At 38.9% G+C, this 16,806-nt stretch overlaps 1 long non-coding RNA gene across 13 annotated transcripts in view; it reads left to right on the plus strand.

Moving 5' to 3' along the window:
* Nucleotides 1-16,489, plus strand: part of LOC129649869 (uncharacterized) — a 326,398-nt gene extending 309,909 nt beyond the window's left edge. For 12 of the 13 annotated variants that reach the window (XR_008713323.1, XR_008713324.1, XR_008713326.1 and 9 more), the window contains 2 exons: nt 13,519-13,651; nt 15,955-16,489. This is a non-coding gene — a long non-coding RNA (uncharacterized LOC129649869). The remainder of the gene's footprint in view (nt 1-13,518; nt 13,652-15,954) is intronic. The other variant, XR_008713320.1, reaches the window with a different exon arrangement.
* The last annotated feature ends 317 nt before the right edge of the window (nt 16,490-16,806 follow it).

Below are 16,806 nucleotides of genomic sequence, written 5' to 3' on the forward strand. Positions count from 1 at the left end.
AGAATGTTGATTAAACAATGTTGAAATTATTTCAGTGGGCATATCCAAGGATGTATATCTTGAATTATGAGATAATTTTTAAGACTGTGGCTTCAGAGATTTCTGCCATGCATGAAAAGGGTGCTGATACTATTATTAGCTAAATTGTAAGTCATTATGCCCTCAAAAGCTCTGCTATGGCTCAAAACTCTCAGCTAACTTAAGCTCATTAGCTGATGCAAAGAAAAATAAGAAAAGTAGAAAAAGACATATAATGGAACCAACTCCCATAATTTATATATTACTAATTTCCCGTATCTCTAGTAGTAGTAGTAGAAGTAGTGTTACTCGCTTAGTTATGTCCGACTGTTTGAGATCCCATGGACCATCGTCCGCCAGGCTCCTCTGTCCATGGGATTCTCCAGGCAAGAATACTGGAGTGGATTGACGTTCCCTTCTCCAGAGGATCTTCCCAACCCAGGGGTTGAATGTGGGTTTCCTGCGTTGCAGACAGATTCTTTACTGTTTGATCTACAGAGGTCCTGTATCTCTACTTTTATTTAACTGCCATATAATAATAGCAGTGAATTAAAACATCACTACCGTTGTGTTTTTTCATTATTCCTAGTATTCATAACAGAATTTTCTCTTTATATATTGGAATACCTTGCTATTTGTTGGATATATCTATTTATATAGATGTATATAGATTCAGTATGTCTGTGCCTTTCATCATTATTTAAATCTTCTTTCTTATTTCACCTTAAAATATTTCCCATAAATTTTGCCTACTTACAAAACAGGAGGAAAAGAATGGTGGCAATATTTATATCAAGCAGAAAATTTTGTCTACTTTTTTAAATTTTAGCCTTTGGATTTTACTTTAAGCATGTCTTTTGCATATGGAAAAACTTACTTTAATTTTGGAATCATACTCTTGATTCTACATCCTACCTTTCAGTTTTTTTTTATGTCTCTTTTTTAAAAAAAAAATTTAATTATTAAAGTATGGGAACATATTTGCAGGAGACTTGGAAAATACAGAACAAGATTACATATAGTTCCACTATATATTACAATTATTTTTTAAGTAGATAAAGATTTTTAGTTGGAGTTTCAATGTCAAACTCTCAAAAATTAAAAGAATGAATATACAGAGAAGTAGAAGGATATGGTAGATTGCATCTCTCCTTTTATCTGTATAAAATGTACTGGTACTTGGTTTTATTCAGCTTTTTATCTTTTATTGGATTAATCATGATTGTTTTAAATTAAAAATTGAGTGAATTTGTAGCATATATATACATATATATATATATATATATATATATGAATAGTATTGCTTATCTTAAAACTTTTCAGGCTGCTATTAATCTTTTGTATACCTCAAATAGCCCATGATGACTATGGACCTGATTATATGGGAAAGAGAAGTACTGTATTTTATGATTTTATCTTTTCAGTCCTCAGTATCCTATTAATCTAACTAGAACCATGAAAACATTGCTATGGACTTTTATATTGTGTATTTCGTGTAGTATGTTTGTTTCAACACTTAGATAATTCTAAGGTGCTGCAGACATTGCTGTCAGGGTTTTCTGACCCTCTGTCAGAGGTTTACTGACCTCTTCAGTTAATGGATCTGTCAGCACCCATTTTCATCAACAACATCCCTGCTCAAAAATTCTTTCTGAAATTCAGCCTTCAATATCTGGAGGTATTTCCTGAAGAAATTTTTGGAGAAAGGGCATATTTCCTAACCATCCAAAGATATAGTGAATAATTCTTTTTCTTCCATATTTGAAGATCAATATGGTTGCACAGGCAGTTCTTGAAATATGCCCTTCTCTCCCAGAATTTCTCATGTAACTCTAATTTTATTTCCAAGTAGAATGATTTTGTCCTTAATAGCTTATACATTTACTTATATTTATAGTTTTATGAGATTGCAAGTTAGTCATGAGGGCTCTCATAAATACCCAGCTTTACCACTTTTTCGAGGCAAATAATAGAGCTCCCATACCTTGGCCAAAGTATCGGAGCTTCAGCTTATTTTCTGCCCCTTTGTAATTTAAGCATGCTCAGATAATTTGCTTTGGTTAAGAAAAAGTGGAAGTGACATGTGGTATGTGACTTTAAAAAGATAGCAGTACCACTTCAGTTTTAAGTCATCAAATTAACAAATATCCAAGTGAATAATATGTGAAGAGGAATACACTGAACAGCTTTCCCTTTGCACAAGCTATAAAGGTGTGTGCAGATCGCCTGATGGTAGATGGAAACTTCACCAGCCGGAGTCCCTGAGGAAGAAGCAGAGTCTTCCGCTCACCCAGTTTTCATGGTCCGTGTCTTATGAGAAAGAATTTAATTCTTTCTATCTCATATTTGGGAGTTGCTACTTTAGCATAATTGGTCTATTTGACCTATATCCTTATAATCACACCTCTTTGTTATTGCAGACATAGCCCCAGTGAGTCCTATCTATTTTGGATATTTTCTCCTATTTAGTCAAGAGGACATATTCTTGGCTACATGCAGGATTATCAATCTTGTGCTAGTTAGTCTTCTCCTCTGATAATACATAGTCATAGCTAAGGTCTCTCAGATTAGTTCTTCAGATTCATCACCTTTTCTGTAGGGAGTGAAATAATATTCCTAATTGCCTTCATCTTGGTGAAACACAAGGAGTCATAGTTTGAATAGAGATATGTAATGGGTATCCCTCTCCCCCATCTCTTTACTATTTGAGGTTCTAGATAACTTTGATATTTATTTTCTTTCATCCTATTCTGTTCTATACAATAGAGATTCCATCCTTTACTGATTTCAACAAAATTTTTAGCCTATTTAATGCAATATCCAGTTTACAATTACTTTTCAAAATCTACTCTCTGGTGTCATACAAGGGACACTGTCACTTCAAGGATTAATTACTTGCATTTACTTGCATTTAAAATACTCAGGTTGGCAAAACTAATACAATTATGTAAAGTTTAAAAATAAAATAAAATTTAAAAAAACAAAAAACAAACAAACAAAAAAAAAACAAAGAAAACTCTTGAATGAATCTCTAAAGAATATCAGGGTCCAGGAAATAAAGCTAAACATTAGTAACTGATAAGGTAGTAGATTGGGGTATCGAACTTATAAACTGGCAGAGAAGTATTGGAGGATCAGCAAAAGTTGGTAATCAGTTTGCCGGGGAGAGAGTATGTCAGATATTTTTAATGTCTTATATCATTTCTCTTCAGAAAATGTCCTCATACACAATTTTACAGATGAGAAAATTGTGTTCAGAGAAGTTGAAGAATAGAATGAGGATTTCAGATAGCAAGTAAGGGCTTCCCACATGGCACTAGTGGTAGAGAACCTGCCTGCCAGTGCAGGAGACATAAGAGACGCTGGTTCCATCCCTGGGTGGGGAAGATCCCCTGGAGGAGGGCATGGCAAACCACTCCAGTATTCTTGCCTGGAGAATCCCATGGACAGAGGAGCCTGGAGGGCTACAGTCCACGGGGTTGCAAAGAGTTGGACATGACTGAAGTGACTTAGCACAGAACATGGTTTATAAGTTAAATTTGTCATTATTCCTACACCACCCTGCTTTCTGGGAAGCAGGAGATTTTGTTACTGAGTCCAAGCTCATACTGCTTGCCAAATGACAGGCCAATATATGGAGAGAAAAATTTGGGGGGCAAGAAATAAATGTTTTATTAAAAAAGCCAGCTTTCTAAGAAGATGCTGGACTAGTGTCTCAAAGAACCATCTTGCTGGGGTTTGGATGCTAGTTTCTTTTATAGAGCAAAAGGGGGAAGGGGGTAAGGAGGTAAAGTTTAAAAGACTAAGTTGTTGCAAATATTTCCTAGTTCTAATTTCTTCCTTTCTGCATCCATTCATAAGTGGGCTTGATGAGAATGTTTGCTGTGAGCTTAAACAAAGGTATTTCTGCTTAATACTAAGACATGGGGAGGCAGGAATTCCAGAGATGGGTCATTATGTATACTTTAAGGTATATAAGTTGCTTCAGTCATGCTTGACTCTTTGTGACTGTAGACTATAGCCCACCAGTTTCCTGTGTCCATGGGATTTTCCAGATAAGAAGACTGGAGTGGGTTGCCATTTCCTTCTCCAAAGGTATAGGCAACATCCCTTTAATGACTGACTTGTAGCAAAAACAATAGGCTACAAAGATTAAAGCAAAAGAAACAGATGTGATATGGAATCAGATTTGTTCTGCTCTACAAAATTTTATACTTTGACCAAAGAATATAGTCACTAGAACTTTAGTAATGCTTTTGTCTAGCTTATGTCTGTATAATTCCTCTGTGTTTAATCCCTTATGCTTTCAGGAGAGAGCCAGAGCACACACACCAGGGGACAGCATTTCCAGGTCTGATGCTACTATACTGCTCTTATTAGATGATAACTTTCATGGCCCCTGCTTTCATTTCAGCCTTTCCTACAGAGGCTCACCCAGAACCAATCAGGCCACCTGGTAATTCAGGCCACCTGGCTTCTTTTGTTGGAATATGACTTTGGACCAGTTACTAATCAAAAGTTCTCCAATACTTGCTATTCTATAAAATATTGTCATATCAAAACTAATTCCTATTAATTACTTTAAAAAATGTGGTAATTTGTGGGGAAATTGGGGACAGGCAGTCTATAAGTTGATAAAGGGCATAAATCACACACAGAAAGCAAGAGATAAGAGCTCTGAAGGTAAATACTGAGGGATTAGCAGAAACTCTTTAAAGAAAGTTAACCTTTCAAAACGGAGAAGGCAATGGCACCCCACTCCAGTACTCTCGCCTGGAAAATCCCATGGATGGAGGATCCTGGTAGGCTGCAGTCCATGGGGTTGTGAAGAGTTGGACACGACTGACCGACTTCACTTTCACTTTTCACTTTCATGCATTGGAGAAGGAAATGGCAACCCACTCCAGTGTTCTTGCCTGGAGAATCCCAAGGACAGGGAAGCCTGGTGGGCTGCCATCTATGGGGTCGCACAGAGTCGGACACAACTGAAGAGACTTAGCAGCAGCAGCAGCAGCAGCTTTTCAAAGACTGTGGAAATTACTGAATTCAAGGCAAAGATCCAAGGAGTAGAGGAGCAACAAGAGACAATCTGCATAAGCTGTGAAATAAGCAGAAAATGACTTTATATCATATCTATGGTATGATAGACCATACCATGGGGGACTTTTCTGGTGGCTCAGCTGGTAAAGAATCCACCTGAAAGGGCAGGAGACTTTGGTTCGATCCCTGGGCTGGGGAGATCCCTTGGAGAAGAGAATGGCCAACCTCTCCAATATTCTTGCCTGGAGAATCCGATGGACAAAGGAGCCTGGAAGGCTACAGTCCATGGGGTCACAAAGAGATGGACATGACTGAGCAGCTAACACTATGGTATGATGGAAGGATGGAGCTGGAAATAGGAAAGCACAGGGAAGGATGGAGGGATTCAGAGGCAGGAGAAGGGATGTTGGAGGGATCCAATACACTAGATGATGAGATCGTGCTTGCTTGCTTGCTTGCTAAGTTGCTTCAGTTGTGTCCAACTCTGTGCAACCCCATAGATGGCAGCCCACCAGGCTCCCCCGTCCCTGGGATTCTCCAGGCAAGAACACTGGAGTGGGTTGCCATGTCCTTCTCCAATGCATGAAAGTGAAAAATGAAAGTGAAGTTGGTCAGTCGTGTCCAACTCTAGTGACTCCATGGACTGCAGCCCACCAGGCTCCTCCATCCATGGGATTTTCTAGGCAAAAGTACTGGAGTGGGGTGCCATTGCCTTCTCCGAGATGATGAGATCTAGATGAGAGTGGTTTCATCATCCTTGTAGATATACCATAGAGAGGTCATCCAGTGCAATTGGCTTCCATCACTGACAGTGAAAAGTCTCAGGTGCTTTAATATCTTCTCATTTGCTTTCATATTCTGCAGTTTACTATGCTGTGACTAAAAGAAGGTGTTTTTCTTTTTTTTTTTTTTTAACTCAGAGTGATTCTTATATCTAAAAATTGTTTTTTAAATCAATTCTGAAAAATTTACAGCATCAGAATGTTGATTTTGCCCCCTTCTTTTTATTCTGTGTGGATTTCCAGTTAAAGGCTGTTGGGACTTGTTGTTGGTCACTGATTTCACCCAACCTCTCTTTCATAGTTTCATGTCATAATTTCAATTCTGAGTTGAATTATGAATAATCTTTTCATATTTCTCTTACAGTTTGTTGATGTTCTCAACAGCTCTGCTTCATCATTTAAACACATCAAATGAAGTTTAAATTTCAGTGATTATATTTTGTATCCCTTTAAATATAGTCCTGATCACTTTCAGTTGTTTCATTTCTTTATAATATTTTCTGTATCTCCTATTATTTCTTTAAACATTGTGACTGTATTTGTTTTATACATTGTTTCTTATATTTTTAGTATCCATACTCTGTGTCTATCTTATTCTGCAGTCTGTGTTCTTGATTAGGTTATTGTGTTTCCTCACATTTTTAGATGTAATAATTACAGCTGTTTGTTGGAACTTTAATCTTCAGAACTTGCATTGAGATTATTAACCTTTGTTTCTGCCAGTACTAGGGAGCTCTACTACTCTGGAAACAAAATTTTATAAAATTTTGTCTCTTGAATTCACTTCATGAGAGTGTGGTAAAAGTCAAATCCCAGGACTGTATGAGAGAAGTGCTAGATATAGAATTATTAAGGAAGATAAGATTACTTTACCAACCTAAGTCTAACAGACACAGCTTGTCTTTCTTTTTGCTTCATTTGGCCACCATGCACATTTTTCTATGTGCCCCCTTTCCATCAACATAGTTATTTTGGGTACCTGTCTTAATGTGTAACATCTCAGGTTTTGCTCCTAGACTTGTCAGACCAACTCATCCCACTGAGGTACTGAAAACCAGCAAAGTTCAAGGTTTTCAGATTAAACACACCTTCAGGGAAGGCCTGGTTTCTGTGTGGATTTTCAACTCCATATTTAGCTCAATGTTTTTTGTATTGCTTTGTGTTTTGTGAGGATTTTTGGTTTTGGTGTTATGGCTCATGGAAGACATCACTTATAGTTTTGTAAACTCTGTAATGCTTCCCCAAGTATGTGAGATCTAATTTAAGGAGTACTGAAGTGTTTAGTAGAGGAAGGACATTTCAGAATATAATATTTATTTTATGAACCTTTAATACATAAAAGTATGACAGATTGAATAATAATCCATAATTTCCCACCCATAGATTTCCCTGGTGGCTCAAACAGTAAAGAATCTGCTTGCAATGCAGGAGACCCAGGTTTGATCCCTGGGTCAGGAAAATCCCCTGGAGTAAGGGAATGACAACCCACTCCAATATTCTTGCCTGGGAAATCCCATGAACAGAGGAGACTGGTAGGCTACAGTCCGTGGGGTCACAAAGCAAGGAATGAATGACTAACATAAAAATACTATATAAATATAAAAAATTCAAATTACTCTGAAAGTTATAAAATACACTTCCCTATATTGCAACATTCTTTCCATTCACAGTATGTGGGTGTGTATACAATAAATTATGTATACTAGTAGATATTATGAAAAAATGCCAAAATGACCTCTAATATTACATTAAATATTATCTGTATTATAAAAAGTATGATTATCACATCAAAGAGATCACATTTTGTACACTCTTCTATTCTTTACATTTTTTGGCTTAATGTACCTTAGAGATTTTACACATTAACTTATAAAAATGTACCTATTTAATTTTATTTTTATTCAAGTATAAGTTGACTTGCTATATTAGTTTCAGGTGTACAGCACAGTAATACAATGTTTTTATAGATTATACTCCATTTAAAGTTATTACAAATATTGGCTAAATGCCATGTTCTGTAGAGTATATCTTTAGTACTTTATTATTTTGTGTTTAGTACTTTATACTCTTAATACATTAACCCTATCTTTTCTCCCCTCCATTCCTCTGCCCACTGGTAACTACTAGTTATTCTCTTTATTGATAAATCTTTTTCTATTTTGTTATACTCATTAGTATATTTTATAGATTTCAAATTTAGTGAGAACATATACTATTTGGCTTTCTCTCTCTGCATTATTTCACTGAGCATAATTGCCCCTAGGTCCATCTGTGTTCTTGCAAGTATCAAAATTTGTTCTTTTCTATGGCAGAGTAATATTCCATTGCATTCATATACCACATCTTCTTTATCTATTTATCTGTTGATTGACTCTCAATGCTTCCTGTACCTGGATATCTGTTACCTTTTGCACATTTGGAACATTTTCCTTCATAATTTCATCAAACACATTTTATACTCCTTTCTCTTCTTTTCAGTTCAGTTCAGTCACTCAGTCATGTCCGACTCTTTGCGACCCCATGAACTGCAGCATGCCAGGCCTCCTTGTCCATCACCAACTCCTGGAGTTTTCTCAAACTCATCTCCATTGAGTCGGTGATGCCATCCTACCATCTCATCCTCTGTCGTGCCCTTCTCTTGCTCTCAATCTTTCCCAGCATCAGGGTCTTTTCAAATGAGTCAGCTCTTCACATCAGGTGGCCAAAGTATTGGAATTTCAGCTTCAACATCAGTCGTTCCAATGAATATTCAGGACTGATTTCCTTTAGGATGGACTGGTTGGATCTCCTTGTAGTCCAAGGGACTCTCAAGAGTCTTCTCCAACACCACAGTTCAAAGGCATCAATTCTTTGGCACTCAGTTTTCTTTATAGTCCAGCTCTCACATCAATACATGACTACCAGAAAAACCATAGCCTTGACTAGATGGACCTTTATTGGCAAAGTAATGTCTCTGCTTTTTAATAGATTGGTTATAACTTTCCTTCCAAGGAGTAAGCATCTTTTTATTTCATGGCTGCAGTCAACATCTGCAGTGATTTTGGAGCCCCCCCAAATAGTCTGACACTGTTTCCACTGTCTCCCCATCTATTTGCCATGAAGTGATGGTACTGGATGCCATGATCTTAGTTTTCTGAATGTTGAGTTTTAAGCCAATTTTGTCACTCTCCTCTTTCACTTTCATCAAGAGGCTCTTTAGTTTTTCTTCACTTTCTACCATAAGGGTGGTGTCATCTGCATATCTGAGGTTATTGATATTTCCCCCAGCAATCTTGATTCTAGCTTGTGCTTCTTCCAGCCCAGCATTTTTCATTATGTACTCTGCATAGAAGTTAAATAATCAGGGTGACAATATACAGCCTTGATGTACTCCTTTTCCTATTTGGAACCAGTCTGTTGTTCCATGTCCAGTTCTAACTGTTGCTTCCTGACCTGCATATAGGTTTCTCAAGAGGCAGGTCAGGTGGTCTGGTATTCCCATCTCTTGAAGAATTTTCCACAGTTTATTGTGATCCACACAGTCAAAGGCTTTGGCATAGTCAATAAAGCAGAAGTAGATGTTTTTCTGGAAAGGTCTTGGTTTTTCAGTGATCCATCAGATGTTGGCAATTTGATCTCTGGTTCCTCTGTCTTTTCTAAAACCAGCTTGAACATCTGGAAGTTCAACGTTCACATACTGTTGAAGCCTGGCTTGGAGAATTTTGAACGTTATTTTACTAGTGTGTGAGATGAGTGCAATTGTGCGGTAGTTTCAGCATTCTTTGGCATTGCCTTTCTTTGGGATTGGAATGAAAACGGACCTTTTCCAGTCCTGTGGCCACTGCTGAGTTTTCCAAATTTGCTGGCATATTGAGTGTAGCACTTTCACAGCATCATCTTTCAGGATTTGAAATAGCTCCACTGGAATTCCATCACCTCCACTAGCTTTGTTCATAGTGATGCTTCCTAAGGCCCACTTGACTTCGCATTCCAGGATGTCTGGCTGTAGTTGGGTGAGTATACCATCGTGATTATCTGGGTCATGAAGATCTTTTTTTGTACAGTTCTCCTGTATTCTTGCCACTTCTTCTTAATATCTTCTGCTTCTGTTAGGTCCATACCATTTCTGTCCTTTATTGAGCCCATCTTTGCATGAAATGTTCCCTTGGTATCTCTAATTTTCTTGAAGAGATCTCTAGTCTTTACGATTCTTTTGTTTTCCTCTTTTTCTTTGCACTAATCACTGAGGAAGGCTTTCTTTTTTTATTTTATTTTTTAACTTTACAATATTGTATTGGTTTTGCCATATATCAAAATGAATCCGCCACAGGTATACATGTGTTCTCCATCCTGAACCCTCCTCCCTCCTCCCTCCCCATACCATCCCTCTGGGTCGTCCCAGTGCACCAGCCCCAAGCATCCAGTATCGTGCATCGAACTTGGACTGGCGACTCGTTTCATATATGATATTATATATGTTTCAACGCTGTTCTCCCAAATCATCCCACCCTCTCCCTCTCCCACAGAGTCCAAAAGACTGTTCTATACATCAGTGTCTCTTTTGCTATCTCGTATACATGGTTATTGTTACCATCTTTCTAAATTCCATATATATGTGTTAGTATACTGTATTGGTGTTTTTCTTTCTGGCTTACTTCACTCCATATATTAGGCTCCAGTTTCTTTCTTTCTTTTTTTTAAATTTTATTTTATTTTTTAACTTTACAATATTGTATTGGTTTTGCCATATATCAAAATGAATCCACCACAGGTATACCTGTGTTCCCCAATCTGAAGCCTCCTCCCTCCTCCCTCCCCATACCATCCCTCTGGGTCATCCCAGTGCACCAGCCCCAAGCATCCAGTATCGTGCATCGAACCTGGACGGTGACTCGTTTCATACATGATATTATACATGTTTCAATGCCATTCTCCCAAATCTCCCCACCCTCTCCCTCTCCCACAGAGTCCATAAGACTGTTCTATACATCAGTGTCTCTTTTGCTGTCTCGTACACAGGGTTATTGTTACCATCTTTCTAAATTCCATATATATGCGTTAGTATACTGTATTGGTGTATTTCTTTCTGGCTTCACTCTGTATAATAGGCTCCAGTTTCATCCACCTCATTAGAACTGATTCAAATGTATTCTTTTTAATGGCTGAGTAATACTCCATTGTGTATATGTACCACAGCTTTCTTATCCATTCATCTGCTGATGGGCATCTAGGTTACTTCCATGTCTTGGCTATTATAAACAGTGCTGCGATGAACATTGGGGTACATGTGTCTCTTTCAATTCTGGTTTCCTCAGTGTGTATGCCCGGCAGTGGGATTGCTGGATCATAGGGCAGTTCTATTTCCAGTTTTTTAAGGAGTCTCCACAAAATGGCTGTCTAAGGAGGCTTTACAAATATCTGAGAAAAGAAGAGAAGTGATAGGCAAAGGAGAAAAGGAAAGATATACCCATCTGAATGCAGAATTTCAAAGAATAGAAGGAGAGATAAGAAGCTTGCTATTCTTTGAAATTCTGCATTCAGATGGGTATATCTTTCCTTTTCTCTTTTGCCTATCACTTCTCTTCTTTTCTCAGATATTTGTAAAGCCTCCTTAGACAGCCATTTTGCTTTATTTCCTTTCTTTTTCTTGGGCATGGTCTTGCTCCCTGTCTCCTGTACAATGTCACAAACCTCCATCCATAGTTCATCAGGCACTCTATCAGATCTAGTTCCTTAAATCTATTTCTCACTTCCACTGTATAATCATAAGAGATTTGATTTAGGTCATGCCTGAATGGTCTAGTGGTTTTCCCTACTTTCTTCAATTTCAGTCTAAATTTGGCAATAAGGAGTTCATGATCTGAGCCACAGTCTGCTTCTGTTCTTGTTTTTGCTGACTGTATTGAGCTTTTCCATCTTTGGCTGCAAAGAATGTAATCAACCTGATTTTGGTGTTTGCCATCTGGTAATGTCCATGTGTAGAGTCTCATCTTGTGTTGTTGGAAGTGGGTGTTTTCTATGACCAGTGCGTTCTCTTGGCAGAACTCTATTAGCCTTTGCCCTGCTTCATTCTGTACTCCAAGGCCAGATTTGCCTGTTACTCCAGATGTTTCTTGACTTCCTACTTTTGCATTCCAGTCCCCTATAATGAAAAGGACATTTTTTGGGGGTGTTAATTCTAGAAAGTCTTGTAGGTCTTCATAGAACCATTCAACTTCAGCTTCTTCAGCATTACTGGTTGGGGCATAGACTTGGATTACCATGATATTGAATGGTTTGCCTTGGAAATGAACAGAGATCATTCTCTCATTTTTGAGACTGCATCCAAGTACTGCATTTTGGACTTCTTTGTAGACTATGATGGCTACTGCATTTCTTCTAAGGGATTCTTGCCCACAGTAGTAGATATAATGGTCATCTGTGTTACATTCACCCATTCCAGTCCATTTTAGTTTGCTGATTCCTAAAATGTTGATGTTCACTCTTGCCATCTCCTGTTTGATCTTTTTCAATTTGCCTTGATTCATGGACCTAACCATCCAGGTTCCTATGCAGTATTGCTCTTTATAACATTGGACCTTGCTTCTGTCACTAGGCACATCCACAACTGGGTGTTGTTTTTGCTTTGTCTCCATCTCTTCAATTTTTCTGGATTTATTTCTCCACTGATCTCAAGTAGCACACTGGGCACCTACCAACCTGGGGAGTTCATCTTTCAGTGTCCTATCTTTTTGCCTTTACACACTGTTCATGGTGTTCTCAAGGCAGGAATACTGAAGTGGTTTGCCATTCCCTTCTCCAGTGGATCATATTTTGTCAGAACTCTCCACGATGACCCACCCCTCTTGTGTGGCCCTACATGGCATGGCTCATAGTTTCATTGAGTTAGACAAGGCTTTGGTTCATATGATTCAATTGGTTAGTTTTCTGTGATGGTGGTTTTCAGTCTGTCTGCCCTCTGATGGAGAAGGATAAAAGGCTTATGAAAGCTTCTAGATGGAATTCCATGAAATTCTCCAGGCCAGAATACTGGAATGTGTAGCCTTTCCCTTCTCCAGGGGATCTTCCCAAACCAGGGATCAAACCCAGGTCTCCCACATTGCAGGTGGATTATTTACCAGCTAAGCCACAAGGGAAGCCTGAGAGCACTGGAGTGGGTAGCCTTTCCCTTCTCCAGTGGATCTTCCCAACCCAGGAACCAAACCAGTGTCTCCTGCATTGCAGGTGGATTCTTTACCAACTGAGCTATCAGGGAAGCCCCTTCTCCTTTTGGGACCCCTATAATATGAATGTTAGTACTGTTACTATTGTCCCCTAAATTGTTCTCATTTTTTGTTTTCATTTTTGCTGTCTAAAGTGGACGGTTTCTATTCCGAATTTAAGATCACTTATGAGTTCTCTTGTATCACCTAGTCTGGTATTAATTCCTTCTAGTGTTTTTTCTGTCATTGTTATTGTACTCTTTAATTCTATTTCTTAAAAAATATTTTTTAGTTCCTTGTTAAAATTATCTGTTCATCTGTTCTTTTCCCTATTTCAGTTAGCATTATTTTTACTAATGCTTTTAACTCTTTATCTGATAAAGTACTTCTCTTTTAGTTTTTTTTTTTTTCAGGTTTTCTTTTTTCTTGTTCTTTTCTTTGGAACAAATTCCTCTGTCTTATCATTTGCTTAACTTTCTTTGTCTCTATGAAATTAGGTGACATAATTACCTACCCTGGTCTTGAAGGAGTGTCCTTTTGTGGGAGCATTGCTGTGTAGTCAACGTGTGCTCATTGGCTTTGGTGGAAGATCTGTATCTGACATGATCAGGGTTCACGTCTTCCATGAGGGTGAGTTGGCAGCTCTCACATTGGTGGGAGGTAGGAATGGAGATGGAGGGGCTAGAGCTGGAACCAGGTGCGAGCCAAGGCTTTTCCTATGCTCACTGGTGAACACTGCCCTGCTGAGGTGGGTTCATGTCTTAGTGTTCTGGAGCAGAAACCTGACGGTTGGATCCAAGTGGGTTCCATTTCCTCTAAGTGTGCACTCTTCCTCCTCTGAGCAATAGCACTTTCAACCCAGAAAGGAGTAGTGCTGGAACAAGAGGGGCCAGGATAGGCATCCAGTGAGGTCTGATGTTCATGGCGAGACAGTGTTGGCACATCAGTTTGAGATCCAGACTGTTTCTGATGTAATGCCTCCATGAATGCCAGTAATGATCACTCTCACTCTGTTTGGAAGCTGTGCAGGGTCCAAGCTGGCTCTTTCCACCCATCCGTGCTCCCTCCTTGGCCCTGGAAGCCTTTGCCCTAGTGTGGAGCAGCAGCAGAGCCACAGGGACCAGAGTGGGGCACTCAGCGTGGTCCAGGGTGCCCAGGGTAGTCATGGAAACCAGCCAGAGTCCCGGGCAGTTTAATTCTGCTTCCTCTGCCTTGTTCCCGGCAGAAAGCAAGCATGTATATTTCTTCATGAGAAAAAGTCTAGATTTTTTACAGCCCTTGTGTTTGTACTACTGGTTTTCAAGCTAGCTAGGGGGACTTGTCTTCCCAGTGTCAGACCCCAGGGCTGGGGTGTCCACTGTGGTTTGAACAGCTCACTCTCCAGGGAGGACTCCACGCTGGTATAATCCCCTTCCTTGTCTGTGTCTTCCTCCTAGGGATACAGGTTTCCATGACCGATGCTCTTCCCTTTCTACCTAACTCCATTTGGATCTTTCCTTACACCCTTGGTTGTATGAGTCCCTCTGCCAGTCTGTTTTCAATGAGAATTGCTCCTTGCATAGATGCATTTTTGATGTGTTCATGGGGGGAGGTGAGCTCAGTGTCCTACTCTGTCATCTTGATATCCTCCCTACAATAATGTACCTATCTAATTTTAAGCTTCATAGCTTTCCATGTATAGATGAATCATAATCTATTTGATCATTTATTGTTTAGTGGATATTTTAGTTTAATTCCTCACTTTTTTTCAACACACACACAAGTAAGGATGCTACAAACAAGGTTGCCTATTTCTTAGAATTTCACACATATAAACCAGCAGGGGAATTCCAGGGTCAGAAGTTCTCTGAGTAGTGATTCTTCACTGAATTGAGTTGTAAGATTTGTATTATATTTTTTTTCCCTTAGGAAATCTGGATGAACATGTCCCTCACAGACTTTGGTATAGCCTTAACTTCGTTGCCTGTACTATTACAGATCCCAACACCTACCATTCCTTTACCAGTGTTTTGTTAAAAAACTGAGAATGGGCAGTAATTGCCTCTTACAGAGTTGTTGTGAGGTTTAGAGAAATACATGTGATTGCCTGTGTGTGTGTGTGTTAGTTGCTCAGTTGTGTCCAATTCTTTGCAACCTCATGGACTATAGCTCACCAGGCTCCTCTGTCCATGGAATTCACGAGGCAAGAATACTGGAGTGGGTTGCCATTCTCTTCTCCAGGGGATCTTCCCTATCCAGGGATTGAACCTAGGTCTCCTGCATTACAGGCAGATTCTTTACCAAGTGAGCTACCATAACTGGCCCACTCTTTTTCTGGGCCAGTACATGGTGGTTTCTGTTTGAGCAATTACAGGCCTCTGGTGAGCCAAGTCTCTGGACTTTTGCCCCAAACTTTGGATGAATGCCCATTTATGACCCTTATTTGGTGGATAAGATAACTGTTTGCTTTTATTCTTCTAATTGCAATTATTAGTGAAGCTAGAGAAGGGAAAAACCCATAAGAGACCAACGGAATAAAATTTTTTCTAGGGGGATCTTTGGTTCAAAAATAAATATGGTAGGGGTTGTGGGGAGTATTAAATTGTATTAGCATATTTGTAACCATTGCCCTTTGAAAATCAATTGCCTTGGTTTACATTAAAACACTGGAATAATTTTAAAATGTAAGAAAGTAAGAAAAAAATTAAACTGTAAAACAAGAGAGAAAAAGCCCAAGACTATAGAATATAGTTATTTTTATTGGTCCTTGAATTTATCGTGAAGACCTGTATTTCCATCTTACATTTGGAATGTGGTGGCTGTGCACCGTTTTATTTTATTTTTTAAAAACCTTTTAATTTTGTATTGGGGTATAACCAATTAACCATGTTGTGATAGCTGCGGGTGAACAGCAGACTCAGCCATGCATTTACATGCATCCATTCTCCCCGCAGCTTCCCTCCTCTCTGGCTGCCGCATAACATTGAGCGGAGTTCTCCGTGCTATGCACTATTTTAATGCTAGTTTTCAACCTCTCATCCTCCCACTGCCTCCCTCCGCCACCACCTTGAGAGGCAGACTCCATGTTTTCATCAACAGTACTTCATGTTTTGCTGTCGGGCTACTTCTCTGCATCCACTGTTTCTTGTGAGACCACAGTGAAAACAAACAAATGAGCACTCTTCACACTTCAAAAGGAGACCCAAAGGGAAGAAGAATGAAATTGGGGCCAAAAGGTCAAGAGAGGAAAGATGCAGTCCCTCTTTTTCTGGACCAATACATCGTGGTTTCTGTTTGAGTGAGCAATTACAGACCTCTGGCTAGCCAAGTCTCTGGTCTTTCGCCCCAGACTTTGATAATTTGGTCCTCAGTGTAGTTGTCTTTGAATTTTTCATGAATTTTTTTCCCTTGGTGTACTGAGTCAAAATGTCTCAGATAAAAACTTCCCATTCTCTATAATAAATTCCCAATTTCGATCTGCTGCGGTAACCATGCTAAGGTGTTTCTCTATTTCTCTGTCTCCCTCACACACACACTGTTCTGCAGTCTCAGAGGAAATGCAAGGTGAATTTAATATGAGAAATCATATATCAGACTATAGACCTTATGGTTTGTAAATATCCACACAGGAGTACATAAGTATTTATTAATAAATATCCTTTTGTCTTCACATTCCTGTTTATACATATATGATATATCTACTTTCCAGCATGTCTGTTCTCTGCTATTTGTACTCATTTATAGGCAATGAGCAACTTCACTTTCACTTTTCACTTTCATGCATTGGAGAAGGAAATGGCAACCCA

Source organism: Bubalus kerabau, chromosome 4 (genome assembly GCF_029407905.1).
Source record: "Bubalus kerabau isolate K-KA32 ecotype Philippines breed swamp buffalo chromosome 4, PCC_UOA_SB_1v2, whole genome shotgun sequence".
NCBI lineage: Eukaryota > Metazoa > Chordata > Mammalia > Artiodactyla > Bovidae > Bubalus > Bubalus kerabau.